At 34.3% G+C, this 5,625-nt stretch overlaps 1 long non-coding RNA gene across 4 annotated transcripts; it reads left to right on the top strand.

Annotated features, from left to right (window-relative positions):
* The first annotated feature begins 526 nt into the window (after positions 1-526).
* LOC112100878 lies at positions 527-5,613 on the top strand. 4 transcript variants are annotated; one of them, XR_002907117.1, is made up of 6 exons: positions 527-718; positions 2,203-2,285; positions 2,548-2,920; positions 3,106-3,221; positions 3,741-3,941; positions 5,544-5,594. It is a non-coding gene; the product is annotated as an uncharacterized LOC112100878 (long non-coding RNA). The 4 variants fall into 4 exon arrangements; XR_002907115.1 differs by having other exon boundaries at positions 2,203-2,920; positions 3,741-3,950; positions 5,544-5,613; XR_002907114.1 differs by having other exon boundaries at positions 2,203-2,920.
* Positions 5,614-5,625: the final 12 nt, after the last annotated feature.

Below are 5,625 nucleotides of genomic sequence, written 5' to 3'. Positions count from 1 at the left end.
CGACTACTCGCTGTCTTCATTGTCACCTCTGTCAACGCACATCTGCTAGCTCCTCCTCAAGTTGAACAACCCATTGGACAAGCGCAAGGTGTTCTGGAAATTATAGTCATGTGATAAATTAGTTATAGCAGTAACAGAGTCTGTGCTTGGTTACCGGAACGAAGATGTTTCTTGGGTGGAACTAGAAGCCGAGTAGCAGACAACCTAGATGCTGCCTTTCTACTTGTACTTCTATTCTTTTGCTGTATTATTTGTTATATATAATATGATTGTCCCAGGAAAAAAGGCAGTTGTTTTAAGGCATATTCGATAAGGTACTTACGTATGCATCCTAATAAAATTTTGCGTCGAATTTTCCTTTTATCCCGTTTTCGTTTTTCTCCACACGAACTCACGTGCTCCATAAATACACGAGCAGAAGTTTAATTAACTATTCTTAAATGTGTAACAACCTAGGGATACTTTATGTATTAAAAAAAAAAACCTAGGGATACTTTAATTATTTTGAAAGGTTAATTTGGTCACTTTGCTTGAATAAAATAAAATCCTTAACTCACCCAAAACCCCAACATTCCTTCGTCCATCGTCAAACCCAAACCCAAACCCAAACATTTGCATCGTAGCCGGTGCGAAATCTGATTATCTCAGCTGATCGAGGTCGCTCCGCCATGATACTGAAGTTACAAATCTAGAAACAGTGAGACTGATTTCTCATTAGGTAAATTCCCAAAGCTAGAAACCCTAGGTATAATTCAGAATTTCTATTTTGTCTTATTTGCTGACGAAATCACTTAACCAGAATTTCTTTCTGTTATTCATTGCTTTTTTTTTTCTTTTGTTTATCTTTGATGAGTGATTCTTTGTTCAACTGAATTTGATTTGATTTTAGAGGCCTTTGATACTTCATTGAGGTCATTTTGTGCCTACTTCACTTGATTGAGTTAATTTTACTTGTTTATGTAAATTAACAGCTTGTTGTAATTTATGTGCTGAAGTCAGTTAATTGTTTTTTTTTTCCCTGAATGATGTGATATCAGAAAAATAAATTATGTCTAAACATGGGTAAGTAATGCTTGTGTTTTGATGAAAGGGGTGAAAATTGAGAGTGTGGAAATGAGTAATGGAGTTTCTCTAGCCAAACAGGTGGTGGATTTTTTAGGAGGGCTTTTTATATTGCTTATAATGATAGGAGTCCTACACGTTGGGGAAATAAGTTAAGTGGGGAGAGTGGACTCATTTCGGTGAACGTGGCCGTTGACGAACCGCAACTGTGCAGAAAATGAGTGTAGAAGCGAAAGAGTAATGTCGTAGTAACCAAGTTGGTTCAGTTCTGGAAAAGAAATTAGATTAGTTCTTCATGAATAATATTGGCATGGCAAATAAGAAACTTGGATTTTTTGTATTTGTTTTATCAGATGGAAACTTTTTCTTTTGCTTTATGTTTTCATTTTCCCATTTTCACTATGCCATTGTATTTTGTAGCTTTTGCAACAAAATCCTTTCATTTGAAGTCCATTCATCTAAATTCAGGTTTTGCAAGAGGCTTTCGAGGTTTTGTAATTGCAAGATAAAATGGGGGTAAATACCATTCTAAATCCCGTTAAATACACCAAAACTCACTCATGCCTTATTATAAGTAAGAATATAAAGAGGTGGAAGTAATTCTAAGTTCAGGGGCTTCTTTTAACAGCATTATTCATTATGTATAGAGGAGAATCTATTACGCCATGACTAAAGAATTTGAGAGACTTTACATACAAATGAAAGAACGGTAACGAGCTCAGCCTTTACTTCAGTAATTCCTCCCCCTCCCCCCCCCCCCACAAAAAAAAATGTAAACTCTTTCTTTATTTTATATCAATTGCTGTATATTAAGATCATTTGAAGGTTGTTATATGAGATGTATCCCTAAATCACATCTGTTGATGTTGTTTCATGATGATTATCATCACACTTAGGCATTGAAGATCTTTCCTCTGCTTGTGCCCTTGCTCATGACATGTTCTATGATTGGTTTCTCATTATATCCTCACATCAACTTAAAGAGAATTAAATGTGGTGTTGCTTGTTTTCTGTGATGTTGTCAGATTGGTGGAGGAAGTTTTGAGAATTTATAAATGTGAGGTCCAACAAAAAGTTTTGGAAATTGTTGGCGTCACTCGGGAACGAGTAAGAAAACTTTTAATTTAAGCTATTTTGCAGGTATACCGGTTCCTTTTATGTGAAATTTTCATTGTTGGCCTCTAGCTCGTTCGAAGAAGTCAGATTTGACATTTGACCACAAGGTTCCTTGAAACTTTCTTAACACTGTTTTTTTATTTTATTCTTGTCTATCGGTTATAATACAGTGGTGGCTTGGGGAGTTATTGTAACACGCCAAATTTATCCTAAGTTGAATTTATCTATTTATTTATAATTATATATGTTATTTTATTATTATTGTCATTGTTTTAATTGCTCTAAGCTTCCGCTGTTGTTTTTGTTTTTAATCTATAACTAAGCCCAGCCCACAACCAGTTTATAACGTGTCTTTATTCTTTGGTTAAGTTCTGTAACAAGCAAAATTAAAGTTCGGGTAATAATAATAATAAAAATAAGAAAGAGGGAGAAAGTAATTCTTTCTTGTGAAGAACCCATTTTGGTACTAAAGGTAGGTTGATAACCCACAGCGGAAGGCATTCTACTCAATAAGGCGGATACCTCGGAATAACGGAGAGAGAACGAGGAAAAAAAATAAAAAAAATAAAAAAGCAGAGAAGAGGAAGATAAAGAAATGGAGGGAAGGAGAGCAATTGGGTTTTAGAGAGAATAGTTGTGCATTTAAGGGAGCTGAGAACAACAGCAAGTATGAAATTTCTGGGAAACCAACATGCGTTTGGCTGGATTTTCTCATAACTCTAATTCTTTAGACCTGGTTTGGGTAAGCTTCTGTGCATGCATGGTTCAATTTTCAAATCTTGTTACTTTTATTAATGGATTTTTTTTTCACTTTTCTTAATTGTTTCCTTTCTGCTGCTGCAACTCACAGCAAGTTTAGGATTATGTTAAATTTGGGATTCTTAAATTATTGGCAGTATGGTTGGTTAATTTTTGTATTACCAATAGGAAGTGGAGTTAGAGAAGAAGAGAAGTCTTTGGAGAACTAGGAGCTGTTGTTGCAGGATTAAAGTTGGTGTTTATATGCAATTGAGTGATTTTGTTACTCAAAACTGAAAAATCAGGTTGTTTTTCTTGCTTGATCATGTAATTTTTTTCTCTTTTTTCTTTTTGGGTCCTTATAAGTTGTTTTGCTTAGATTTAATGTGCTAATGGCTTAATTGCTTCCTTTAATAATTAACGCAGTGGGTGTATGGGTAACCATTTAATTACATGACTATGTGGCTAAAATAAAAAATTGACATGTTAGAATTATCAACAGGATTGCGAGTTTTAATTGAAGACTGTGTATAGTTATTACTTAAATCCGTTATGATAGTTAATTTGGTTGATACATTCATGAATGAGAATTAAACTTTAACGGTGATATAGCCAAGTTTGGAAAAGGAAGTGTAGCTGAATTGTGTTTATGTATCCTGCAATGATATGGTGCTTTATTTGCGGTTTAAGTTTGTGGATGTGTTGTTAAACTGGGGATGTGCTGAGGTTCTGTTATCTATAACTATTGTTATTGAGAAGTATCATGGGTCTGGTGTGTCATTGTAAGGAAACTGAAATAATAATTTTTATTCCTTTTATTTAAGTTGAGGTTTGAGAAGGTTGATTGGTGATAGGCAGATTCCTGTCCCGCGGTGAAGTCCGCAAAAGAAATTATGGGCGATGGCCCCTGGGAATAATGCCCCAAAAGTATGCTATGCTGGATTGACCTTTGTCAGATTTCTATCCCGCGGTGAAAGTCCACAAAAGAAATCATGGGTGGTGGCCCTGCAAATAATGCCCCAAAAGTATGTGAGGTATTTCTTTTCAAAATTAATATTGGGGGAAAATGTTTGCTGAGGATTTACAGCTTACTGACTTGTCAGGCATGTTTTTATTTTGTATTATTGAAAGAGTAATTTTAGGATTTCTTTATACGTAACTACCGAAAGCATGAGCAACACTATATTTGTATGTGTGTATGTTGCTATGATCTTGTCTTATGACATTTCTGTTGAATACCAACTTTCAAACTTGAAAAGTTTAAGAAATTAATATTTTATATATATTTATATAAATATCAATGGTTTATGTTAGAAATGTACCGAAGTTGTGCGAATTATTTGGGTGTTTAAAATAAAAAAGATCCTTTGTTGTGTGTAACTACAAACTGTGCGTTAGCTCAACCCTTACTTTTCAGGTTTGGGCAATGATGGTGAAAAGTATTGTGGTGAGTGGAGGATTGATTTCGATTCGGGGTTTAACATGGAGATTACATCTTTTGAAAGTTGTGTTTTGTAATAAAGAACCGTCTTCATCTATTTTTGTTACTGTTCTGGTTGTGCTTTGGCATTGCTGGCCTAGTAAACTTAGTAAGCTACCTTTTTGTAGATATTATGCTTTTTAATACATGTATTTAGAATGACGAAGCTATGTTAGTAGGATGCACTTATATCTGTTAGTGTTATAGTAATAGGGTCCCGGAGGCCCCAAATGTCGTATTAACCAATGCTCATAGTAGCGTTGACTTGAGAAGGTTATGTTTTATTTTTGAAGTTTTAAGCAGCCGGGTATAAAAATTGCTGGTTTGATAAATTGGATAATATCCACATTTTAGGGGATATAATGTCAAATTTTTCTTAAAGTGCTGGGTTTTATTCATCTCTATGTATACGTTTGATCCTGAAAGCAAACAGTCACAGCTTAATTGTTAAAAGCTTATACTTGCACCTGATGTAGATAAAATTTTCTTATCACATATGCCCTTAAGTTAGGGTGCAAAAGTTATCAATTCAGCTAATAAAAAGTATCAATGTTAATAATCCAAATGATTTAACCGATGATGCATGATACTAGCTAAAGTATACTACTCAGCCCATGCAGGATAGACAAATTTCTTTTAATGCTTCTTGGAATAACTTGAAAAGTTGCATCTCGTGTTCAGAATGAATGAAATTTGATCATTTCGATATGTAAGAACCTTAAGCTTGACTTTCACCTTTTGGGTTAAATAAATGCGTCATTCCAATTCCATAGGTTTGACCAATTGAGTCTAAGTTCTGAAGCAATATTTGAATTAGAGTATAATTATTTTATTCTATGGTTATTTCATTTTTTTTATAAGAATACTATGGTTGTTTCATTGGTTGAAAATTGAAAGTAGAATGGTTCTCAGCTTAGGTGTGAACTGAAATGGTTATATTTGTTTGGAGAAAAGGAGGAGACTGTTCTACTTTGTGGTCATTTTTTTTTTTCCATATTTATAGTTGCTATGGGGATATTATCTCTAAAGAAAAAGGGTTTTGTGACTGATAAAATAGGTTAATTTTGCATGTTTTATAATTAGTACATGATGTGTGTTTCTTGCTGCAGCCCCCCTCGTTTGCTGATGATTAACTTGTATTGTGCAGGCTTATACAAACAGGTTTTGATACCTCAGCTGGTTAGGAACTTAAGATAACTTCCTACTTTCACTACCTGGGAACTGGGGTA

The sequence above is a fragment of the Citrus clementina genome, unplaced genomic scaffold, assembly GCF_000493195.1.
Source record: "Citrus clementina cultivar Clemenules unplaced genomic scaffold, Citrus_clementina_v1.0 scaffold_9, whole genome shotgun sequence".
Taxonomy (NCBI): Eukaryota; Viridiplantae; Streptophyta; class Magnoliopsida; order Sapindales; family Rutaceae; genus Citrus; species Citrus x clementina.
This window is presented reverse-complemented; position numbering and strand designations above follow the sequence as displayed.